Source organism: Hyla sarda, unplaced genomic scaffold, assembly GCF_029499605.1.
Source record: "Hyla sarda isolate aHylSar1 unplaced genomic scaffold, aHylSar1.hap1 scaffold_1234, whole genome shotgun sequence".
Taxonomy (NCBI): domain Eukaryota; kingdom Metazoa; phylum Chordata; class Amphibia; order Anura; family Hylidae; genus Hyla; species Hyla sarda.
In genome coordinates, this window is record NW_026607855.1 from 13,551 (window position 1) to 38,937 (window position 25,387).

Below are 25,387 nucleotides of genomic sequence, written 5' to 3' on the forward strand. Positions count from 1 at the left end.
ATCGGCTGAAAGTAGGCCAGAATGTCAGTCCATGTTGGAGCAGGTTTAGATACAGTCTAAAGCATAGATCTCAAAGTCTGTGCACAGAATTTAGCAAGGGCCTCGCACCTTCTGATGCATCAGGTAGGTGCACAATAGCATAGCCTAACCCTCTGTACTTTGGTCTATATTGATGCGGGACATAGACAGCCAGCTGATGACCAATCCATTAGTGCAATGGATGGCTGGAAGCATTTGTCTTTGCCTTTGCAATACCACAGAAGCAATGCATGGTCAATGTACAGCAATGACACACCTGTGTGAACAGCCAGGAGACCCCCCCCCCATGTTATGTTACATAGTTACATAGTTAGTACGGTCGAAAAAAGACATATGTCCATCACGTTCAACCAGGGAATTAAGGGGTAGGGGTGTGGCGCGATATTGGGGAAGGGATGAGATTTTATATTTCTTCATAAGCATTAATCTTATTTTGTCAATTAGGAACATTCAGCACCCACCCGCTATCAAGGCAGCTGCCTATCATGTCATGCCCTACCTGCACAGGTGTGCTGGCTACTCAAATGATCCAATTAAGGAGGCCATTTAGTCAGCAGCAGCAGAAGTCCTGTGCCTGGACGCTCCAACAGGGGCCAGACACAAGCAGAAGCAGAAGCAGCAGAAGAAGCAGCAGCAGCACCACCTTTTGTTTTTTGGCTGCAGCAGCAGCAAGGCCCACAGGGCTGGCTAGCTGGCTAGCCAGCAAGCAGGTAGCAATGAAAGTAGGAATCTTTCTTTTTAACCCTGTAAGGGGGTGGTGCACTGTACCCGAAGATACTGCCATATCGGGTCAATGCATAGGGCGACGGAAGCAAGCTTCGAAATCGGCCCCCGTTCTCAAAAATCCATTTAATATATGGTCCCCAGATAGGGGACGTATCAGATATTAAACTGATAAGAACAGATACTACACTTGATCTTAGCCAAAAGGCCGAGAAGCGATAACCGTGAAAGGGGCGGGCCCAACAAGGTCCCCTTCATGGGCACTATCACTGCTTGCTGTCAGGGAGGCTGCCAGACAATTTTCCATGCACACTCTGGGCTGGGGGGCAGTCAACCACCAGTACACACAGCAGAACCTAAACCCATACCATTATTGCTAAGCAGCAAGACAGGGGCCCATTGCACTCCCACGGGGCCTTTTTAAATGCAATCCATAACCCGGATTTGCCAGGAACCCTTCTTACTCCTCCTACTTGCATGTGACACTGGGCTTAGGATCTGCATAGGAAACACACTCACAAGCACACACCTACCTTTGTTGCCTGCAGATGCCTCCTTGGCTGTCCCCAAACGGTATCAAACCAACACCCACGGGAAGCTGTAAGCATAGAGGACATGCCTGCACCCCATTGGACTTACCTGTGTGGGTTAAATCCGGGTTATTTGACAACCTATGGCGGTGATGGTTCTGCTCAGGCAGAGCAGTGCTGATGCTCCTCATAAAGCTGTCGCTGCTGTGAAGGTTCTAGGTGACATCACAAATCCCTTTGGTTACATACACAACAAAGCTGGGTTGTTGTTGTTTACACTCTGCAAGGCCTGTGGAAGTGAGTGACATCATAGCACTGTAGTTCTGAGGGTTCAAGATGGATGCAACAATCTCCTGTTGCTTCTATGAAGGCCGTAATAGACGACATCACCAAACAGCTCCATAGTCACATACACAGCAAAGGAGAGATGTTGTTTACACCTAGTGATGTCAGTGGTATTGAGTGACATCACAGCACAGTGCTAAGGCTCCTGGGCCTGGACACAGCAGCGGCTGCAATATCTCAACGGAGAATACGTTTATATCTATGTGTGTGTGTGCGCATATATATATATATATATATATATATATATATATATATATATATATATATATTTCTCCGCCGAAATCACTTTTAAACCCATTTCCACCTTTTTTTCCCTTCTCTTCCTCTTACTTTTTTTTCACGTTTTTTTACGTTTTTCTCCTTTTCGCCTCTTTTCTGGGCGTATTATTCTTCTTTTTCTTCTTTTTTTTCGTCTAATGCATACCCCATCAGTGCAGCAATGCTTATTCAATACCGCCAGCAGATGGAGACACTGGGGGATAATTTTCTAAGGATTTATACTGATTTTTCCTGTCTGAATTTGTCGCACAGAAAGTTGCAGGCCAAATATGTGTGACATTTCTGCGACTTTAGCTTCTAGAGCATTTTTACAACATTATACATAGGTGCTGAATACATAAAAAGCGACTGTTCAGCGACAGACAAGTCGCATCGGCTGAAAGTAGGCCAGAATGTCAGTCCATGTTGGAGCAGGTTTAGATACAGTCTAAAGCATAGATCTCAAAGTCTGTGCACAGAATTTAGCAAGGGCCTCGCACCTTCTGATGCATCAGGTAGGTGCACAATAGCATAGCCTAACCCTCTGTACTTTGGTCTATATTGATGCGGGACATAGACAGCCAGCTGATGACCAATCCATTAGTGCAATGGATGGCTGGAAGCATTTGTCTTTGCCTTTGCAATACCACAGAAGCAATGCATGGTCAATGTACAGCAATGACACACCTGTGTGAACAGCCAGGAGACCCCCCCCCCATGTTATGTTACATAGTTACATAGTTAGTACGGTCGAAAAAAGACATATGTCCATCACGTTCAACCAGGGAATTAAGGGGTAGGGGTGTGGCGCGATATTGGGGAAGGGATGAGATTTTATATTTCTTCATAAGCATTAATCTTATTTTGTCAATTAGGAACATTCAGCACCCACCCGCTATCAAGGCAGCTGCCTATCATGTCATGCCCTACCTGCACAGGTGTGCTGGCTACTCAAATGATCCAATTAAGGAGGCCATTTAGTCAGCAGCAGCAGAAGTCCTGTGCCTGGACGCTCCAACAGGGGCCAGACACAAGCAGAAGCAGAAGCAGCAGAAGAAGCAGCAGCAGCACCACCTTTTGTTTTTTGGCTGCAGCAGCAGCAAGGCCCACAGGGCTGGCTAGCTGGCTAGCCAGCAAGCAGGTAGCAATGAAAGTAGGAATCTTTCTTTTTAACCCTGTAAGGGGGTGGTGCACTGTACCCGAAGATACTGCCATATCGGGTCAATGCATAGGGCGACGGAAGCAAGCTTCGAAATCGGCCCCCGTTCTCAAAAATCCATTTAATATATGGTCCCCAGATAGGGGACGTATCAGATATTAAACTGATAAGAACAGATACTACACTTGATCTTAGCCAAAAGGCCGAGAAGCGATAACCGTGAAAGGGGCGGGCCCAACAAGGTCCCCTTCATGGGCACTATCACTGCTTGCTGTCAGGGAGGCTGCCAGACAATTTTCCATGCACACTCTGGGCTGGGGGGCAGTCAACCACCAGTACACACAGCAGAACCTAAACCCATACCATTATTGCTAAGCAGCAAGACAGGGGCCCATTGCACTCCCACGGGGCCTTTTTAAATGCAATCCATAACCCGGATTTGCCAGGAACCCTTCTTACTCCTCCTACTTGCATGTGACACTGGGCTTAGGATCTGCATAGGAAACACACTCACAAGCACACACCTACCTTTGTTGCCTGCAGATGCCTCCTTGGCTGTCCCCAAACGGTATCAAACCAACACCCACGGGAAGCTGTAAGCATAGAGGACATGCCTGCACCCCATTGGACTTACCTGTGTGGGTTAAATCCGGGTTATTTGACAACCTATGGCGGTGATGGTTCTGCTCAGGCAGAGCAGTGCTGATGCTCCTCATAAAGCTGTCGCTGCTGTGAAGGTTCTAGGTGACATCACAAATCCCTTTGGTTACATACACAACAAAGCTGGGTTGTTGTTGTTTACACTCTGCAAGGCCTGTGGAAGTGAGTGACATCATAGCACTGTAGTTCTGAGGGTTCAAGATGGATGCAACAATCTCCTGTTGCTTCTATGAAGGCCGTAATAGACGACATCACCAAACAGCTCCATAGTCACATACACAGCAAAGGAGAGATGTTGTTTACACCTAGTGATGTCAGTGGTATTGAGTGACATCACAGCACAGTGCTAAGGCTCCTGGGCCTGGACACAGCAGCGGCTGCAATATCTCAACGGAGAATACGTTTATATCTATGTGTGTGTGTGCGCATATATATATATATATATATATATATATATATATATATATATATATTTCTCCGCCGAAATCACTTTTAAACCCATTTCCACCTTTTTTTCCCTTCTCTTCCTCTTACTTTTTTTTCACGTTTTTTTACGTTTTTCTCCTTTTCGCCTCTTTTCTGGGCGTATTATTCTTCTTTTTCTTCTTTTTTTTCGTCTAATGCATACCCCATCAGTGCAGCAATGCTTATTCAATACCGCCAGCAGATGGAGACACTGGGGGATAATTTTCTAAGGATTTATACTGATTTTTCCTGTCTGAATTTGTCGCACAGAAAGTTGCAGGCCAAATATGTGTGACATTTCTGCGACTTTAGCTTCTAGAGCATTTTTACAACATTATACATAGGTGCTGAATACATAAAAAGCGACTGTTCAGCGACAGACAAGTCGCATCGGCTGAAAGTAGGCCAGAATGTCAGTCCATGTTGGAGCAGGTTTAGATACAGTCTTAGATCTCAAAGTCTGTGCACAGAATTTAGCAAGGGCCTCGCACCTTCTGATGCATCAGGTAGGTGCACAATAGCATAGCCTAACCCTCTGTACTTTGGTCTATATTGATGCGGGACATAGACAGCCAGCTGATGACCAATCCATTAGTGCAATGGATGGCTGGAAGCATTTGTCTTTGCCTTTGCAATACCACAGAAGCAATGCATGGTCAATGTACAGCAATGACACACCTGTGTGAACAGCCAGGAGACCCCCCCCCCATGTTATGTTACATAGTTACATAGTTAGTACGGTCGAAAAAAGACATATGTCCATCACGTTCAACCAGGGAATTAAGGGGTAGGGGTGTGGCGCGATATTGGGGAAGGGATGAGATTTTATATTTCTTCATAAGCATTAATCTTATTTTGTCAATTAGGAACATTCAGCACCCACCCGCTATCAAGGCAGCTGCCTATCATGTCATGCCCTACCTGCACAGGTGTGCTGGCTACTCAAATGATCCAATTAAGGAGGCCATTTAGTCAGCAGCAGCAGAAGTCCTGTGCCTGGACGCTCCAACAGGGGCCAGACACAAGCAGAAGCAGAAGCAGCAGAAGAAGCAGCAGCAGCAGCACCACCTTTTGTTTTTTGGCTGCAGCAGCAGCAAGGCCCACAGGGCTGGCTAGCTGGCTAGCCAGCAAGCAGGTAGCAATGAAAGTAGGAATCTTTCTTTTTAACCCTGTAAGGGGGTGGTGCACTGTACCCGAAGATACTGCCATATCGGGTCAATGCATAGGGCGACGGAAGCAAGCTTCGAAATCGGCCCCCGTTCTCAAAAATCCATTTAATATATGGTCCCCAGATAGGGGACGTATCAGATATTAAACTGATAAGAACAGATACTACACTTGATCTTAGCCAAAAGGCCGAGAAGCGATAACCGTGAAAGGGGCGGGCCCAACAAGGTCCCCTTCATGGGCACTATCACTGCTTGCTGTCAGGGAGGCTGCCAGACAATTTTCCATGCACACTCTGGGCTGGGGGGCAGTCAACCACCAGTACACACAGCAGAACCTAAACCCATACCATTATTGCTAAGCAGCAAGACAGGGGCCCATTGCACTCCCACGGGGCCTTTTTAAATGCAATCCATAACCCGGATTTGCCAGGAACCCTTCTTACTCCTCCTACTTGCATGTGACACTGGGCTTAGGATCTGCATAGGAAACACACTCACAAGCACACACCTACCTTTGTTGCCTGCAGATGCCTCCTTGGCTGTCCCCAAACGGTATCAAACCAACACCCACGGGAAGCTGTAAGCATAGAGGACATGCCTGCACCCCATTGGACTTACCTGTGTGGGTTAAATCCGGGTTATTTGACAACCTATGGCGGTGATGGTTCTGCTCAGGCAGAGCAGTGCTGATGCTCCTCATAAAGCTGTCGCTGCTGTGAAGGTTCTAGGTGACATCACAAATCCCTTTGGTTACATACACAACAAAGCTGGGTTGTTGTTGTTTACACTCTGCAAGGCCTGTGGAAGTGAGTGACATCATAGCACTGTAGTTCTGAGGGTTCAAGATGGATGCAACAATCTCCTGTTGCTTCTATGAAGGCCGTAATAGACGACATCACCAAACAGCTCCATAGTCACATACACAGCAAAGGAGAGATGTTGTTTACACCTAGTGATGTCAGTGGTATTGAGTGACATCACAGCACAGTGCTAAGGCTCCTGGGCCTGGACACAGCAGCGGCTGCAATATCTCAACGGAGAATACGTTTATATCTATGTGTGTGTGTGCGCATATATATATATATATATATATATATATATATATATATATATTCTCCGCCGAAATCACTTTTAAACCCATTTCCACCTTTTTTTCCCTTCTCTTCCTCTTACTTTTTTTTCACGTTTTTTTACGTTTTTCTCCTTTTCGCCTCTTTTCTGGGCGTATTATTCTTCTTTTTCTTCTTTTTTTTCGTCTAATGCATACCCCATCAGTGCAGCAATGCTTATTCAATACCGCCAGCAGATGGAGACACTGGGGGATAATTTTCTAAGGATTTATACTGATTTTTCCTGTCTGAATTTGTCGCACAGAAAGTTGCAGGCCAAATATGTGTGACATTTCTGCGACTTTAGCTTCTAGAGCATTTTTACAACATTATACATAGGTGCTGAATACATAAAAAGCGACTGTTCAGCGACAGACAAGTCGCATCGGCTGAAAGTAGGCCAGAATGTCAGTCCATGTTGGAGCAGGTTTAGATACAGTCTAAAGCATAGATCTCAAAGTCTGTGCACAGAATTTAGCAAGGGCCTCGCACCTTCTGATGCATCAGGTAGGTGCACAATAGCATAGCCTAACCCTCTGTACTTTGGTCTATATTGATGCGGGACATAGACAGCCAGCTGATGACCAATCCATTAGTGCAATGGATGGCTGGAAGCATTTGTCTTTGCCTTTGCAATACCACAGAAGCAATGCATGGTCAATGTACAGCAATGACACACCTGTGTGAACAGCCAGGAGACCCCCCCCCCATGTTATGTTACATAGTTACATAGTTAGTACGGTCGAAAAAAGACATATGTCCATCACGTTCAACCAGGGAATTAAGGGGTAGGGGTGTGGCGCGATATTGGGGAAGGGATGAGATTTTATATTTCTTCATAAGCATTAATCTTATTTTGTCAATTAGGAACATTCAGCACCCACCCGCTATCAAGGCAGCTGCCTATCATGTCATGCCCTACCTGCACAGGTGTGCTGGCTACTCAAATGATCCAATTAAGGAGGCCATTTAGTCAGCAGCAGCAGAAGTCCTGTGCCTGGACGCTCCAACAGGGGCCAGACACAAGCAGAAGCAGAAGCAGCAGAAGAAGCAGCAGCAGCACCACCTTTTGTTTTTTGGCTGCAGCAGCAGCAAGGCCCACAGGGCTGGCTAGCTGGCTAGCCAGCAAGCAGGTAGCAATGAAAGTAGGAATCTTTCTTTTTAACCCTGTAAGGGGGTGGTGCACTGTACCCGAAGATACTGCCATATCGGGTCAATGCATAGGGCGACGGAAGCAAGCTTCGAAATCGGCCCCCGTTCTCAAAAATCCATTTAATATATGGTCCCCAGATAGGGGACGTATCAGATATTAAACTGATAAGAACAGATACTACACTTGATCTTAGCCAAAAGGCCGAGAAGCGATAACCGTGAAAGGGGCGGGCCCAACAAGGTCCCCTTCATGGGCACTATCACTGCTTGCTGTCAGGGAGGCTGCCAGACAATTTTCCATGCACACTCTGGGCTGGGGGGCAGTCAACCACCAGTACACACAGCAGAACCTAAACCCATACCATTATTGCTAAGCAGCAAGACAGGGGCCCATTGCACTCCCACGGGGCCTTTTTAAATGCAATCCATAACCCGGATTTGCCAGGAACCCTTCTTACTCCTCCTACTTGCATGTGACACTGGGCTTAGGATCTGCATAGGAAACACACTCACAAGCACACACCTACCTTTGTTGCCTGCAGATGCCTCCTTGGCTGTCCCCAAACGGTATCAAACCAACACCCACGGGAAGCTGTAAGCATAGAGGACATGCCTGCACCCCATTGGACTTACCTGTGTGGGTTAAATCCGGGTTATTTGACAACCTATGGCGGTGATGGTTCTGCTCAGGCAGAGCAGTGCTGATGCTCCTCATAAAGCTGTCGCTGCTGTGAAGGTTCTAGGTGACATCACAAATCCCTTTGGTTACATACACAACAAAGCTGGGTTGTTGTTGTTTACACTCTGCAAGGCCTGTGGAAGTGAGTGACATCATAGCACTGTAGTTCTGAGGGTTCAAGATGGATGCAACAATCTCCTGTTGCTTCTATGAAGGCCGTAATAGACGACATCACCAAACAGCTCCATAGTCACATACACAGCAAAGGAGAGATGTTGTTTACACCTAGTGATGTCAGTGGTATTGAGTGACATCACAGCACAGTGCTAAGGCTCCTGGGCCTGGACACAGCAGCGGCTGCAATATCTCAACGGAGAATACGTTTATATCTATGTGTGTGTGTGCGCATATATATATATATATATATATATATATATATATATATATATTCTCCGCCGAAATCACTTTTAAACCCATTTCCACCTTTTTTTCCCTTCTCTTCCTCTTACTTTTTTTTCACGTTTTTTTACGTTTTTCTCCTTTTCGCCTCTTTTCTGGGCGTATTATTCTTCTTTTTCTTCTTTTTTTTCGTCTAATGCATACCCCATCAGTGCAGCAATGCTTATTCAATACCGCCAGCAGATGGAGACACTGGGGGATAATTTTCTAAGGATTTATACTGATTTTTCCTGTCTGAATTTGTCGCACAGAAAGTTGCAGGCCAAATATGTGTGACATTTCTGCGACTTTAGCTTCTAGAGCATTTTTACAACATTATACATAGGTGCTGAATACATAAAAAGCGACTGTTCAGCGACAGACAAGTCGCATCGGCTGAAAGTAGGCCAGAATGTCAGTCCATGTTGGAGCAGGTTTAGATACAGTCTAAAGCATAGATCTCAAAGTCTGTGCACAGAATTTAGCAAGGGCCTCGCACCTTCTGATGCATCAGGTAGGTGCACAATAGCATAGCCTAACCCTCTGTACTTTGGTCTATATTGATGCGGGACATAGACAGCCAGCTGATGACCAATCCATTAGTGCAATGGATGGCTGGAAGCATTTGTCTTTGCCTTTGCAATACCACAGAAGCAATGCATGGTCAATGTACAGCAATGACACACCTGTGTGAACAGCCAGGAGACCCCCCCCCCATGTTATGTTACATAGTTACATAGTTAGTACGGTCGAAAAAAGACATATGTCCATCACGTTCAACCAGGGAATTAAGGGGTAGGGGTGTGGCGCGATATTGGGGAAGGGATGAGATTTTATATTTCTTCATAAGCATTAATCTTATTTTGTCAATTAGGAACATTCAGCACCCACCCGCTATCAAGGCAGCTGCCTATCATGTCATGCCCTACCTGCACAGGTGTGCTGGCTACTCAAATGATCCAATTAAGGAGGCCATTTAGTCAGCAGCAGCAGAAGTCCTGTGCCTGGACGCTCCAACAGGGGCCAGACACAAGCAGAAGCAGAAGCAGCAGAAGAAGCAGCAGCAGCACCACCTTTTGTTTTTTGGCTGCAGCAGCAGCAAGGCCCACAGGGCTGGCTAGCTGGCTAGCCAGCAAGCAGGTAGCAATGAAAGTAGGAATCTTTCTTTTTAACCCTGTAAGGGGGTGGTGCACTGTACCCGAAGATACTGCCATATCGGGTCAATGCATAGGGCGACGGAAGCAAGCTTCGAAATCGGCCCCCGTTCTCAAAAATCCATTTAATATATGGTCCCCAGATAGGGGACGTATCAGATATTAAACTGATAAGAACAGATACTACACTTGATCTTAGCCAAAAGGCCGAGAAGCGATAACCGTGAAAGGGGCGGGCCCAACAAGGTCCCCTTCATGGGCACTATCACTGCTTGCTGTCAGGGAGGCTGCCAGACAATTTTCCATGCACACTCTGGGCTGGGGGGCAGTCAACCACCAGTACACACAGCAGAACCTAAACCCATACCATTATTGCTAAGCAGCAAGACAGGGGCCCATTGCACTCCCACGGGGCCTTTTTAAATGCAATCCATAACCCGGATTTGCCAGGAACCCTTCTTACTCCTCCTACTTGCATGTGACACTGGGCTTAGGATCTGCATAGGAAACACACTCACAAGCACACACCTACCTTTGTTGCCTGCAGATGCCTCCTTGGCTGTCCCCAAACGGTATCAAACCAACACCCACGGGAAGCTGTAAGCATAGAGGACATGCCTGCACCCCATTGGACTTACCTGTGTGGGTTAAATCCGGGTTATTTGACAACCTATGGCGGTGATGGTTCTGCTCAGGCAGAGCAGTGCTGATGCTCCTCATAAAGCTGTCGCTGCTGTGAAGGTTCTAGGTGACATCACAAATCCCTTTGGTTACATACACAACAAAGCTGGGTTGTTGTTGTTTACACTCTGCAAGGCCTGTGGAAGTGAGTGACATCATAGCACTGTAGTTCTGAGGGTTCAAGATGGATGCAACAATCTCCTGTTGCTTCTATGAAGGCCGTAATAGACGACATCACCAAACAGCTCCATAGTCACATACACAGCAAAGGAGAGATGTTGTTTACACCTAGTGATGTCAGTGGTATTGAGTGACATCACAGCACAGTGCTAAGGCTCCTGGGCCTGGACACAGCAGCGGCTGCAATATCTCAACGGAGAATACGTTTATATCTATGTGTGTGTGTGCGCATATATATATATATATATATATATATATATATATATATATATATATTTCTCCGCCGAAATCACTTTTAAACCCATTTCCACCTTTTTTTCCCTTCTCTTCCTCTTACTTTTTTTTCACGTTTTTTTACGTTTTTCTCCTTTTCGCCTCTTTTCTGGGCGTATTATTCTTCTTTTTCTTCTTTTTTTTCGTCTAATGCATACCCCATCAGTGCAGCAATGCTTATTCAATACCGCCAGCAGATGGAGACACTGGGGGATAATTTTCTAAGGATTTATACTGATTTTTCCTGTCTGAATTTGTCGCACAGAAAGTTGCAGGCCAAATATGTGTGACATTTCTGCGACTTTAGCTTCTAGAGCATTTTTACAACATTATACATAGGTGCTGAATACATAAAAAGCGACTGTTCAGCGACAGACAAGTCGCATCGGCTGAAAGTAGGCCAGAATGTCAGTCCATGTTGGAGCAGGTTTAGATACAGTCTAAAGCATAGATCTCAAAGTCTGTGCACAGAATTTAGCAAGGGCCTCGCACCTTCTGATGCATCAGGTAGGTGCACAATAGCATAGCCTAACCCTCTGTACTTTGGTCTATATTGATGCGGGACATAGACAGCCAGCTGATGACCAATCCATTAGTGCAATGGATGGCTGGAAGCATTTGTCTTTGCCTTTGCAATACCACAGAAGCAATGCATGGTCAATGTACAGCAATGACACACCTGTGTGAACAGCCAGGAGACCCCCCCCCCATGTTATGTTACATAGTTACATAGTTAGTACGGTCGAAAAAAGACATATGTCCATCACGTTCAACCAGGGAATTAAGGGGTAGGGGTGTGGCGCGATATTGGGGAAGGGATGAGATTTTATATTTCTTCATAAGCATTAATCTTATTTTGTCAATTAGGAACATTCAGCACCCACCCGCTATCAAGGCAGCTGCCTATCATGTCATGCCCTACCTGCACAGGTGTGCTGGCTACTCAAATGATCCAATTAAGGAGGCCATTTAGTCAGCAGCAGCAGAAGTCCTGTGCCTGGACGCTCCAACAGGGGCCAGACACAAGCAGAAGCAGAAGCAGCAGAAGAAGCAGCAGCAGCACCACCTTTTGTTTTTTGGCTGCAGCAGCAGCAAGGCCCACAGGGCTGGCTAGCTGGCTAGCCAGCAAGCAGGTAGCAATGAAAGTAGGAATCTTTCTTTTTAACCCTGTAAGGGGGTGGTGCACTGTACCCGAAGATACTGCCATATCGGGTCAATGCATAGGGCGACGGAAGCAAGCTTCGAAATCGGCCCCCGTTCTCAAAAATCCATTTAATATATGGTCCCCAGATAGGGGACGTATCAGATATTAAACTGATAAGAACAGATACTACACTTGATCTTAGCCAAAAGGCCGAGAAGCGATAACCGTGAAAGGGGCGGGCCCAACAAGGTCCCCTTCATGGGCACTATCACTGCTTGCTGTCAGGGAGGCTGCCAGACAATTTTCCATGCACACTCTGGGCTGGGGGGCAGTCAACCACCAGTACACACAGCAGAACCTAAACCCATACCATTATTGCTAAGCAGCAAGACAGGGGCCCATTGCACTCCCACGGGGCCTTTTTAAATGCAATCCATAACCCGGATTTGCCAGGAACCCTTCTTACTCCTCCTACTTGCATGTGACACTGGGCTTAGGATCTGCATAGGAAACACACTCACAAGCACACACCTACCTTTGTTGCCTGCAGATGCCTCCTTGGCTGTCCCCAAACGGTATCAAACCAACACCCACGGGAAGCTGTAAGCATAGAGGACATGCCTGCACCCCATTGGACTTACCTGTGTGGGTTAAATCCGGGTTATTTGACAACCTATGGCGGTGATGGTTCTGCTCAGGCAGAGCAGTGCTGATGCTCCTCATAAAGCTGTCGCTGCTGTGAAGGTTCTAGGTGACATCACAAATCCCTTTGGTTACATACACAACAAAGCTGGGTTGTTGTTGTTTACACTCTGCAAGGCCTGTGGAAGTGAGTGACATCATAGCACTGTAGTTCTGAGGGTTCAAGATGGATGCAACAATCTCCTGTTGCTTCTATGAAGGCCGTAATAGACGACATCACCAAACAGCTCCATAGTCACATACACAGCAAAGGAGAGATGTTGTTTACACCTAGTGATGTCAGTGGTATTGAGTGACATCACAGCACAGTGCTAAGGCTCCTGGGCCTGGACACAGCAGCGGCTGCAATATCTCAACGGAGAATACGTTTATATCTATGTGTGTGTGTGCGCATATATATATATATATATATATATATATATATATATATATATATATTTCTCCGCCGAAATCACTTTTAAACCCATTTCCACCTTTTTTTCCCTTCTCTTCCTCTTACTTTTTTTTCACGTTTTTTTACGTTTTTCTCCTTTTCGCCTCTTTTCTGGGCGTATTATTCTTCTTTTTCTTCTTTTTTTTCGTCTAATGCATACCCCATCAGTGCAGCAATGCTTATTCAATACCGCCAGCAGATGGAGACACTGGGGGATAATTTTCTAAGGATTTATACTGATTTTTCCTGTCTGAATTTGTCGCACAGAAAGTTGCAGGCCAAATATGTGTGACATTTCTGCGACTTTAGCTTCTAGAGCATTTTTACAACATTATACATAGGTGCTGAATACATAAAAAGCGACTGTTCAGCGACAGACAAGTCGCATCGGCTGAAAGTAGGCCAGAATGTCAGTCCATGTTGGAGCAGGTTTAGATACAGTCTAAAGCATAGATCTCAAAGTCTGTGCACAGAATTTAGCAAGGGCCTCGCACCTTCTGATGCATCAGGTAGGTGCACAATAGCATAGCCTAACCCTCTGTACTTTGGTCTATAATGCGGGACATAGACAGCCAGCTGATGACCAATCCATTAGTGCAATGGATGGCTGGAAGCATTTGTCTTTGCCTTTGCAATACCACAGAAGCAATGCATGGTCAATGTACAGCAATGACACACCTGTGTGAACAGCCAGGAGACCCCCCCCCCATGTTATGTTACATAGTTACATAGTTAGTACGGTCGAAAAAAGACATATGTCCATCACGTTCAACCAGGGAATTAAGGGGTAGGGGTGTGGCGCGATATTGGGGAAGGGATGAGATTTTATATTTCTTCATAAGCATTAATCTTATTTTGTCAATTAGGAACATTCAGCACCCACCCGCTATCAAGGCAGCTGCCTATCATGTCATGCCCTACCTGCACAGGTGTGCTGGCTACTCAAATGATCCAATTAAGGAGGCCATTTAGTCAGCAGCAGCAGAAGTCCTGTGCCTGGACGCTCCAACAGGGGCCAGACACAAGCAGAAGCAGAAGCAGCAGAAGAAGCAGCAGCAGCACCACCTTTTGTTTTTTGGCTGCAGCAGCAGCAAGGCCCACAGGGCTGGCTAGCTGGCTAGCCAGCAAGCAGGTAGCAATGAAAGTAGGAATCTTTCTTTTTAACCCTGTAAGGGGGTGGTGCACTGTACCCGAAGATACTGCCATATCGGGTCAATGCATAGGGCGACGGAAGCAAGCTTCGAAATCGGCCCCCGTTCTCAAAAATCCATTTAATATATGGTCCCCAGATAGGGGACGTATCAGATATTAAACTGATAAGAACAGATACTACACTTGATCTTAGCCAAAAGGCCGAGAAGCGATAACCGTGAAAGGGGCGGGCCCAACAAGGTCCCCTTCATGGGCACTATCACTGCTTGCTGTCAGGGAGGCTGCCAGACAATTTTCCATGCACACTCTGGGCTGGGGGGCAGTCAACCACCAGTACACACAGCAGAACCTAAACCCATACCATTATTGCTAAGCAGCAAGACAGGGGCCCATTGCACTCCCACGGGGCCTTTTTAAATGCAATCCATAACCCGGATTTGCCAGGAACCCTTCTTACTCCTCCTACTTGCATGTGACACTGGGCTTAGGATCTGCATAGGAAACACACTCACAAGCACACACCTACCTTTGTTGCCTGCAGATGCCTCCTTGGCTGTCCCCAAACGGTATCAAACCAACACCCACGGGAAGCTGTAAGCATAGAGGACATGCCTGCACCCCATTGGACTTACCTGTGTGGGTTAAATCCGGGTTATTTGACAACCTATGGCGGTGATGGTTCTGCTCAGGCAGAGCAGTGCTGATGCTCCTCATAAAGCTGTCGCTGCTGTGAAGGTTCTAGGTGACATCACAAATCCCTTTGGTTACATACACAACAAAGCTGGGTTGTTGTTGTTTACACTCTGCAAGGCCTGTGGAAGTGAGTGACATCATAGCACTGTAGTTCTGAGGGTTCAAGATGGATGCAACAATCTCCTGTTGCTTCTATGAAGGCCGTAATAGACGACATCACCAAACAGCTCCATAGTCACATACACAGCAAAGGAGAGATGTTGTTTACACCTAGTGATGTCAGTGGTATTGAGTGACATCACAGCACAGTGCTAAGGCTCCTGGGCCTGGACACAGCAGCGGCTGCAATATCTCAACGGAGAATACGTTTATATCTATGTGTGTGTGTGCGCATATATATATATATATATATATATATATATATATATATATTTCTCCGCCGAAATCACTTTTAAACCCATTTCCACCTTTTTTTCCCTTCTCTTCCTCTTACTTTTTTTTCACGTTTTTTTACGTTTTTCTCCTTTTCGCCTCTTTTCTGGGCGTATTATTCTTCTTTTTCTTCTTTTTTTTCGTCTAATGCATACCCCCTCAGTGCAGCAATGCTTATTCAATACCGCCAGCAGATGGAGACACTGGGGGATAATTTTCTAAGGATTTATACTGATTTTTCCTGTCTGAATTTGTCGCACAGAAAGTTGCAGGCCAAATATGTGTGACATTTCTGCGACTTTAGCTTCTAGAGCATTTTTACAACATTATACATAGGTGCTGAATACATAAAAAGCGACTGTTCAGCGACAGACAAGTCGCATCGGCTGAAAGTAGGCCAGAATGTCAGTCAATGTTGGAGCAGGTTTAGATACAGTCTAAAGCATAGATCTCAAAGTCTGTGCACAGAATTTAGCAAGGGCCTCGCACCTTCTGATGCATCAGGTAGGTGCACAATAGCATAGCCTAACCCTCTGTACTTTGGTCTATATTGATGCGGGACATAGACAGCCAGCTGATGACCAATCCATTAGTGCAATGGATGGCTGGAAGCATTTGTCTTTGCCTTTGCAATACCACAGAAGCAATGCATGGTCAATGTACAGCAATGACACACCTGTGTGAACAGCCAGGAGACCCCCCCCCCATGTTATGTTACATAGTTACATAGTTAGTACGGTCGAAAAAAGACATATGTCCATCACGTTCAACCAGGGAATTAAGGGGTAGGGGTGTGGCGCGATATTGGGGAAGGGATGAGATTTTATATTTCTTCATAAGCATTAATCTTATTTTGTCAATTAGGAACATTCAGCACCCACCCGCTATCAAGGCAGCTGCCTATCATGTCATGCCCTACCTGCACAGGTGTGCTGGCTACTCAAATGATCCAATTAAGGAGGCCATTTAGTCAGCAGCAGCAGAAGTCCTGTGCCTGGACGCTCCAACAGGGGCCAGACACAAGCAGAAGCAGAAGCAGCAGAAGAAGCAGCAGCAGCACCACCTTTTGTTTTTTGGCTGCAGCAGCAGCAAGGCCCACAGGGCTGGCTAGCTGGCTAGCCAGCAAGCAGGTAGCAATGAAAGTAGGAATCTTTCTTTTTAACCCTGTAAGGGGGTGGTGCACTGTACCCGAAGATACTGCCATATCGGGTCAATGCATAGGGCGACGGAAGCAAGCTTCGAAATCGGCCCCCGTTCTCAAAAATCCATTTAATATATGGTCCCCAGATAGGGGACGTATCAGATATTAAACTGATAAGAACAGATACTACACTTGATCTTAGCCAAAAGGCCGAGAAGCGATAACCGTGAAAGGGGCGGGCCCAACAAGGTCCCCTTCATGGGCACTATCACTGCTTGCTGTCAGGGAGGCTGCCAGACAATTTTCCATGCACACTCTGGGCTGGGGGGCAGTCAACCACCAGTACACACAGCAGAACCTAAACCCATACCATTATTGCTAAGCAGCAAGACAGGGGCCCATTGCACTCCCACGGGGCCTTTTTAAATGCAATCCATAACCCGGATTTGCCAGGAACCCTTCTTACTCCTCCTACTTGCATGTGACACTGGGCTTAGGATCTGCATAGGAAACACACTCACAAGCACACACCTACCTTTGTTGCCTGCAGATGCCTCCTTGGCTGTCCCCAAACGGTATCAAACCAACACCCACGGGAAGCTGTAAGCATAGAGGACATGCCTGCACCCCATTGGACTTACCTGTGTGGGTTAAATCCGGGTTATTTGACAACCTATGGCGGTGATGGTTCTGCTCAGGCAGAGCAGTGCTGATGCTCCTCATAAAGCTGTCGCTGCTGTGAAGGTTCTAGGTGACATCACAAATCCCTTTGGTTACATACACAACAAAGCTGGGTTGTTGTTGTTTACACTCTGCAAGGCCTGTGGAAGTGAGTGACATCATAGCACTGTAGTTCTGAGGGTTCAAGATGGATGCAACAATCTCCTGTTGCTTCTATGAAGGCCGTAATAGACGACATCACCAAACAGCTCCATAGTCACATACACAGCAAAGGAGAGATGTTGTTTACACCTAGTGATGTCAGTGGTATTGAGTGACATCACAGCACAGTGCTAAGGCTCCTGGGCCTGGACACAGCAGCGGCTGCAATATCTCAACGGAGAATACGTTTATATCTATGTGTGTGTGTGCGCATATATATATATATATATATATATATATATATATATATATATATATATATTTCTCCGCCGAAATCACTTTTAAACCCATTTCCACCTTTTTTTCCCTTCTCTTCCTCTTACTTTTTTTTCACGTTTTTTTACGTTTTTCTCCTTTTCGCCTCTTTTCTGGGCGTATTATTCTTCTTTTTCTTCTTTTTTTTCGTCTAATGCATACCCCATCAGTGCAGCAATGCTTATTCAATACCGCCAGCAGATGGAGACACTGGGGGATAATTTTCTAAGGATTTATACTGATTTTTCCTGTCTGAATTTGTCGCACAGAAAGTTGCAGGCCAAATATGTGTGACATTTCTGCGACTTTAGCTTCTAGAGCATTTTTACAACATTATACATAGGTGCTGAATACATAAAAAGCGACTGTTCAGCGACAGACAAGTCGCATCGGCTGAAAGTAGGCCAGAATGTCAGTCCATGTTGGAGCAGGTTTAGATACAGTCTAAAGCATAGATCTCAAAGTCTGTGCACAGAATTTAGCAAGGGCCTCGCACCTTCTGATGCATCAGGTAGGTGCACAATAGCATAGCCTAACCCTCTGTACTTTGGTCTATATTGATGCGGGACATAGACAGCCAGCTGATGACCAATCCATTAGTGCAATGGATGGCTGGAAGCATTTGTCTTTGCCTTTGCAATACCACAGAAGCAATGCATGGTCAATGTACAGCAATGACACACCTGTGTGAACAGCCAGGAGACCCCCCCCCCATGTTATGTTACATAGTTACATAGTTAGTACGGTCGAAAAAAGACATATGTCCATCACGTTCAACCAGGGAATTAAGGGGTAGGGGTGTGGCGCGATATTGGGGAAGGGATGAGATTTTATATTTCTTCATAAGCATTAATCTTATTTTGTCAATTAGGAACATTCAGCACCCACCCGCTATCAAGGCAGCTGCCTATCATGTCATGCCCTACCTGCACAGGTGTGCTGGCTACTCAAATGATCCAATTAAGGAGGCCATTTAGTCAGCAGCAGCAGAAGTCCTGTGCCTGGACGCTCCAACAGGGGCCAGACACAAGCAGAAGCAGAAGCAGCAGAAGAAGCAGCAGCAGCACCACCTTTTGTTTTTTGGCTGCAGCAGCAGCAAGGCCCACAGGGCTGGCTAGCTGGCTAGCCAGCAAGCAGGTAGCAATGAAAGTAGGAATCTTTCTTTTTAACCCTGTAAGGGGGTGGTGCACTGTACCCGAAGATACTGCCATATCGGGTCAATGCATAGGGCGACGGAAGCAAGCTTCGAAATCGGCCCCCGTTCTCAAAAATCCATTTAATATATGGTCCCCAGATAGGGGACGTATCAGATATTAAACTGATAAGAACAGATACTACACTTGATCTTAGCCAAAAGGCCGAGAAGCGATAACCGTGAAAGGGGCGGGCCCAACAAGGTCCCCTTCATGGGCACTATCACTGCTTGCTGTCAGGGAGGCTGCCAGACAATTTTCCATGCACACTCTGGGCTGGGGGGCAGTCAACCACCAGTACACACAGCAGAACCTAAACCCATACCATTATTGCTAAGCAGCAAGACAGGGGCCCATTGCACTCCCACGGGGCCTTTTTAAATGCAATCCATAACCCGGATTTGCCAGGAACCCTTCTTACTCCTCCTACTTGCATGTGACACTGGGCTTAGGATCTGCATAGGAAACACACTCACAAGCACACACCTACCTTTGTTGCCTGCAGATGCCTCCTTGGCTGTCCCCAAACGGTATCAAACCAACACCCACGGGAAGCTGTAAGCATAGAGGACATGCCTGCACCCCATTGGACTTACCTGTGTGGGTTAAATCCGGGTTATTTGACAACCTATGGCGGTGATGGTTCTGCTCAGGCAGAGCAGTGCTGATGCTCCTCATAAAGCTGTCGCTGCTGTGAAGGTTCTAGGTGACATCACAAATCCCTTTGGTTACATACACAACAAAGCTGGGTTGTTGTTGTTTACACTCTGCAAGGCCTGTGGAAGTGAGTGACATCATAGCACTGTAGTTCTGAGGGTTCAAGATGGATGCAACAATCTCCTGTTGCTTCTATGAAGGCCGTAATAGACGACATCACCAAACAGCTCCATAGTCACATACACAGCAAAGGAGAGATGTTGTTTACACCTAGTGATGTCAGTGGTATTGAGTGACATCACAGCACAGTGCTAAGGCTCCTGGGCCTGGACACAGCAGCGGCTGCAATATCTCAACGGAGAATACGTTTATATCTATGTGTGTGTGTGCGCATATATATATATATATATATATATATATATATATATATATATTTCTCCGCCGAAATCACTTTTAAACCCATTTCCACCTTTTTTTCCCTTCTCTTCCTCTTACTTTTTTTTCACGTTTTTTTACGTTTTTCTCCTTTTCGCCTCTTTTCTGGGCGTATTATTCTTCTTTTTCTTCTTTTTTTTCGTCTAATGCATACCCCATCAGTGCAGCAATGCTTATTCAATACCGCCAGCAGATGGAGACACTGGGGGATAATTTTCTAAGGATTTATACTGATTTTTCCTGTCTGAATTTGTCGCACAGAAAGTTGCAGGCCAAATATGTGTGACATTTCTGCGACTTTAGCTTCTAGAGCATTTTTACAACATTATACATAGGTGCTGAATACATAAAAAGCGACTGTTCAGCGACAGACAAGTCGCATCGGCTGAAAGTAGGCCAGAATGTCAGTCCATGTTGGAGCAGGTTTAGATACAGTCTAAAGCATAGATCTCAAAGTCTGTGCACAGAATTTAGCAAGGGCCTCGCACCTTCTGATGCATCAGGTAGGTGCACAATAGCATAGCCTAACCCTCTGTACTTTGGTCTATATTGATGCGGGACATAGACAGCCAGCTGATGACCAATCCATTAGTGCAATGGATGGCTGGAAGCATTTGTCTTTGCCTTTGCAATACCACAGAAGCAATGCATGGTCAATGTACAGCAATGACACACCTGTGTGAACAGCCAGGAGACCCCCCCCCCATGTTATGTTACATAGTTACATAGTTAGTACGGTCGAAAAAAGACATATGTCCATCACGTTCAACCAGGGAATTAAGGGGTAGGGGTGTGGCGCGATATTGGGGAAGGGATGAGATTTTATATTTCTTCATAAGCATTAATCTTATTTTGTCAATTAGGAACATTCAGCACCCACCCGCTATCAAGGCAGCTGCCTATCATGTCATGCCCTACCTGCACAGGTGTGCTGGCTACTCAAATGATCCAATTAAGGAGGCCATTTAGTCAGCAGCAGCAGAAGTCCTGTGCCTGGACGCTCCAACAGGGGCCAGACACAAGCAGAAGCAGAAGCAGCAGAAGAAGCAGCAGCAGCACCACCTTTTGTTTTTTGGCTGCAGCAGCAGCAAGGCCCACAGGGCTGGCTAGCTGGCTAGCCAGCAAGCAGGTAGCAATGAAAGTAGGAATCTTTCTTTTTAACCCTGTAAGGGGGTGGTGCACTGTACCCGAAGATACTGCCATATCGGGTCAATGCATAGGGCGACGGAAGCAAGCTTCGAAATCGGCCCCCGTTCTCAAAAATCCATTTAATATATGGTCCCCAGATAGGGGACGTATCAGATATTAAACTGATAAGAACAGATACTACACTTGATCTTAGCCAAAAGGCCGAGAAGCGATAACCGTGAAAGGGGCGGGCCCAACAAGGTCCCCTTCATGGGCACTATCACTGCTTGCTGTCAGGGAGGCTGCCAGACAATTTTCCATGCACACTCTGGGCTGGGGGGCAGTCAACCACCAGTACACACAGCAGAACCTAAACCCATACCATTATTGCTAAGCAGCAAGACAGGGGCCCATTGCACTCCCACGGGGCCTTTTTAAATGCAATCCATAACCCGGATTTGCCAGGAACCCTTCTTACTCCTCCTACTTGCATGTGACACTGGGCTTAGGATCTGCATAGGAAACACACTCACAAGCACACACCTACCTTTGTTGCCTGCAGATGCCTCCTTGGCTGTCCCCAAACGGTATCAAACCAACACCCACGGGAAGCTGTAAGCATAGAGGACATGCCTGCACCCCATTGGACTTACCTGTGTGGGTTAAATCCGGGTTATTTGACAACCTATGGCGGTGATGGTTCTGCTCAGGCAGAGCAGTGCTGATGCTCCTCATAAAGCTGTCGCTGCTGTGAAGGTTCTAGGTGACATCACAAATCCCTTTGGTTACATACACAACAAAGCTGGGTTGTTGTTGTTTACACTCTGCAAGGCCTGTGGAAGTGAGTGACATCATAGCACTGTAGTTCTGAGGGTTCAAGATGGATGCAACAATCTCCTGTTGCTTCTATGAAGGCCGTAATAGACGACATCACCAAACAGCTCCATAGTCACATACACAGCAAAGGAGAGATGTTGTTTACACCTAGTGATGTCAGTGGTATTGAGTGACATCACAGCACAGTGCTAAGGCTCCTGGGCCTGGACACAGCAGCGGCTGCAATATCTCAACGGAGAATACGTTTATATCTATGTGTGTGTGTGCGCATATATATATATATATATATATATATATATATATTTCTCCGCCGAAATCACTTTTAAACCCATTTCCACCTTTTTTTCCCTTCTCTTCCTCTTACTTTTTTTTCACGTTTTTTTACGTTTTTCTCCTTTTCGCCTCTTTTCTGGGCGTATTATTCTTCTTTTTCTTCTTTTTTTTCGTCTAATGCATACCCCATCAGTGCAGCAATGCTTATTCAATACCGCCAGCAGATGGAGACACTGGGGGATAATTTTCTAAGGATTTATACTGATTTTTCCTGTCTGAATTTGTCGCACAGAAAGTTGCAGGCCAAATATGTGTGACATTTCTGCGACTTTAGCTTCTAGAGCATTTTTACAACATTATACATAGGTGCTGAATACATAAAAAGCGACTGTTCAGCGACAGACAAGTCGCATCGGCTGAAAGTAGGCCAGAATGTCAGTCCATGTTGGAGCAGGTTTAGATACAGTCTAAAGCATAGATCTCAAAGTCTGTGCACAGAATTTAGCAAGGGCCTCGCACCTTCTGATGCATCAGGTAGGTGCACAATAGCATAGCCTAACCCTCTGTACTTTGGTCTATATTGATGCGGGACATAGACAGCCAGCTGATGACCAATCCATTAGTGCAATGGATGGCTGGAAGCATTTGTCTTTGCCTTTGCAATACCACAGAAGCAATGCATGGTCAATGTACAGCAATGACACACCTGTGTGAACAGCCAGGAGACCCCCCCCCCATGTTATGTTACATAGTTACATAGTTAGTACGGTCGAAAAAAGACATATGTCCATCACGTTCAACCAGGGAATTAAGGGGTAGGGGTGTGGCGCGATATTGGGGAAGGGATGAGATTTTATATTTCTTCATAAGCATTAATCTTATTTTGTCAATTAGGAACATTCAGCACCCACCCGCTATCAAGGCAGCTGCCTATCATGTCATGCCCTACCTGCACAGGTGTGCTGGCTACTCAAATGATCCAATTAAGGAGGCCATTTAGTCAGCAGCAGCAGAAGTCCTGTGCCTGGACGCTCCAACAGGGGCCAGACACAAGCAGAAGCAGAAGCAGCAGAAGAAGCAGCAGCAGCACCACCTTTTGTTTTTTGGCTGCAGCAGCAGCAAGGCCCACAGGGCTGGCTAGCTGGCTAGCCAGCAAGCAGGTAGCAATGAAAGTAGGAATCTTTCTTTTTAACCCTGTAAGGGGGTGGTGCACTGTACCCGAAGATACTGCCATATCGGGTCAATGCATAGGGCGACGGAAGCAAGCTTCGAAATCGGCCCCCGTTCTCAAAAATCCATTTAATATATGGTCCCCAGATAGGGGACGTATCAGATATTAAACTGATAAGAACAGATTTTTTTTTTTTTTTTTTTTTTTTTTTTTTTTTTTTAAAACCTTCAGGTTTGAATTAAAACTTAATCGTTCAGGTTTACTTCACGTTTGCCTCTCAGATTTACTGAACTTAGTCACAATTCATCAAACTCATCATTAGGTTACTTTATCAACATATAACAAAATACACCCAAAAACAAAGTACATAGCATAACAACACACCACCCTCAAACCCTCACCACGTGTCTCCATTTTAAAAACTTCCAAGTCCCCTCCGCATCATCCTCTCCAAATCTCTTCTTATCCCACAAATATACAGTATGCAATCTATCTAATATCATTCTCATACACTCTTCAACCGACACATCCTTCTTCTTAAATATATACAAATTCCTAACATCCCACAATACCTCCTTAATTATCGCTAACAACACATATAACATTCTCTCCTTCCTCCCACCTACCACCGCCAGACCAAACATAATCACTTCAAAAGACCACTTTCTTACCCCCATCAATTCTTTGGCCAACGGACCAATTCCCTTCCACACTTCTTGCGCTCTATCACAATTCCAAAACAAATGCATAATACTCTCATTCCCTCCACAACCCTCTCTCGGACATCTCTCACTCCTTCCAATCCCCCGACTCTTCTGTACCTCTCTTACTGGCAATGCACCATGCAAACTCTGCCATACAATCTCTCTCTGTCTATTAGTCATACCATCTGTCTGCAAACTCTTCCACACTTTACTCACATTCTGTCCTCTCACCATATTAATATTACACTGAACTTCCTTCTCCCTAATACACTTCACCATACTCTTCTTCTCCTTTAACACATCCTGTCTCACACCTATCAAACCAAACTTTCTCATGAACACCTCAACAAACCCATACCAACCAGGACTCACCAAAGCATACGGCTTTCTCAGATCTCTCTCCATCCACCCTAATCTGCATAACACACCCCCTCCTAGAAACCTCATCATACATGCAAATTTCCACTGCTCTCCCATACTTCTCCTCACAGCAAACAATAGATTAATCCCCAGATACACTTCAACATTAGGAAAATTCATTCCTCCATTCCTACACTCTTTCATCACATTCTCTCTTCTCACCTTCTCCACTTTCGACCCCCAGAAAAATACAAACAAAATCCTATTCAACTTTCTCAGTGTCATATAACCTGGTGGAAACACCAAAGCCACATACAACAGGATCGGCAATATCACACTCTTGATCACCACAATCTTACCAATCATTGACAACTCTCTCATACTCCAAAAATCCAACTTCCTCTTTATTCTAACACCAACCTCTTCCCAACTTTCTCTTCCATCCAGCCTCTCATCAAATTTAACTCCCAACACCTTAATCGCTCCGTCTACACATTTCACCCCTACATCCTCTACTTCATACATCCTTCCAAAAACCTTATACTCACTCTTATCCCAATTAACTCTAAAACCAGAAGCACCGCAAAAATACCCAGCCAACAACTTTGCTCTCTGCAAAGCTCCAACATACTCACAGATCACACAAACATCATCCATATATGCCAACACTTTCAAGTCTCTCCCACCACTCCCAGGAATCCTCACACCTCTCATACACTTATCCCTTCTCAACAACTCCAACAAAGGCTCTATCGCACATATAAAGACCAAGGGTGACAGG

At 45.8% G+C, this 25,387-nt stretch overlaps 11 non-coding genes across 11 annotated transcripts; all 11 read right to left on the reverse strand.

Annotated features, from left to right (window-relative positions):
* Window positions 1–791: 791 nt before the first annotated feature.
* LOC130303610 (U2 spliceosomal RNA) lies at window positions 792–982 on the reverse strand. The gene has a single exon (XR_008853653.1). It is a non-coding gene; the product is annotated as a U2 spliceosomal RNA (small nuclear RNA).
* A 2,096-nt stretch (window positions 983–3,078) lies between these two features.
* On the reverse strand, window positions 3,079–3,269 carry LOC130303611 (U2 spliceosomal RNA). The gene has a single exon (XR_008853654.1). It is a non-coding gene; the product is annotated as a U2 spliceosomal RNA (small nuclear RNA).
* A 2,087-nt stretch (window positions 3,270–5,356) lies between these two features.
* Window positions 5,357–5,547, reverse strand: LOC130303612 (U2 spliceosomal RNA). Its single transcript, XR_008853655.1, has one exon. It is a non-coding gene; the product is annotated as a U2 spliceosomal RNA (small nuclear RNA).
* Window positions 5,548–7,632: 2,085 nt separating this feature from the next.
* On the reverse strand, window positions 7,633–7,823 carry LOC130303613 (U2 spliceosomal RNA). Its single transcript, XR_008853656.1, has one exon. It is a non-coding gene; the product is annotated as a U2 spliceosomal RNA (small nuclear RNA).
* Window positions 7,824–9,908: 2,085 nt separating this feature from the next.
* Window positions 9,909–10,099, reverse strand: LOC130303614 (U2 spliceosomal RNA). Its single transcript, XR_008853657.1, has one exon. It is a non-coding gene; the product is annotated as a U2 spliceosomal RNA (small nuclear RNA).
* Window positions 10,100–12,189: 2,090 nt separating this feature from the next.
* On the reverse strand, window positions 12,190–12,380 carry LOC130303615 (U2 spliceosomal RNA). The gene has a single exon (XR_008853658.1). It is a non-coding gene; the product is annotated as a U2 spliceosomal RNA (small nuclear RNA).
* A 2,087-nt stretch (window positions 12,381–14,467) lies between these two features.
* On the reverse strand, window positions 14,468–14,658 carry LOC130303616 (U2 spliceosomal RNA). The gene has a single exon (XR_008853659.1). It is a non-coding gene; the product is annotated as a U2 spliceosomal RNA (small nuclear RNA).
* Window positions 14,659–16,742: 2,084 nt separating this feature from the next.
* On the reverse strand, window positions 16,743–16,933 carry LOC130303617 (U2 spliceosomal RNA). Its single transcript, XR_008853660.1, has one exon. It is a non-coding gene; the product is annotated as a U2 spliceosomal RNA (small nuclear RNA).
* Window positions 16,934–19,027: 2,094 nt separating this feature from the next.
* On the reverse strand, window positions 19,028–19,218 carry LOC130303618 (U2 spliceosomal RNA). The gene has a single exon (XR_008853661.1). It is a non-coding gene; the product is annotated as a U2 spliceosomal RNA (small nuclear RNA).
* A 2,086-nt stretch (window positions 19,219–21,304) lies between these two features.
* LOC130303619 (U2 spliceosomal RNA) lies at window positions 21,305–21,495 on the reverse strand. The gene has a single exon (XR_008853662.1). It is a non-coding gene; the product is annotated as a U2 spliceosomal RNA (small nuclear RNA).
* A 2,078-nt stretch (window positions 21,496–23,573) lies between these two features.
* On the reverse strand, window positions 23,574–23,770 carry LOC130303648 (U2 spliceosomal RNA). The gene has a single exon (XR_008853688.1). It is a non-coding gene; the product is annotated as a U2 spliceosomal RNA (small nuclear RNA).
* Window positions 23,771–25,387: the final 1,617 nt, after the last annotated feature.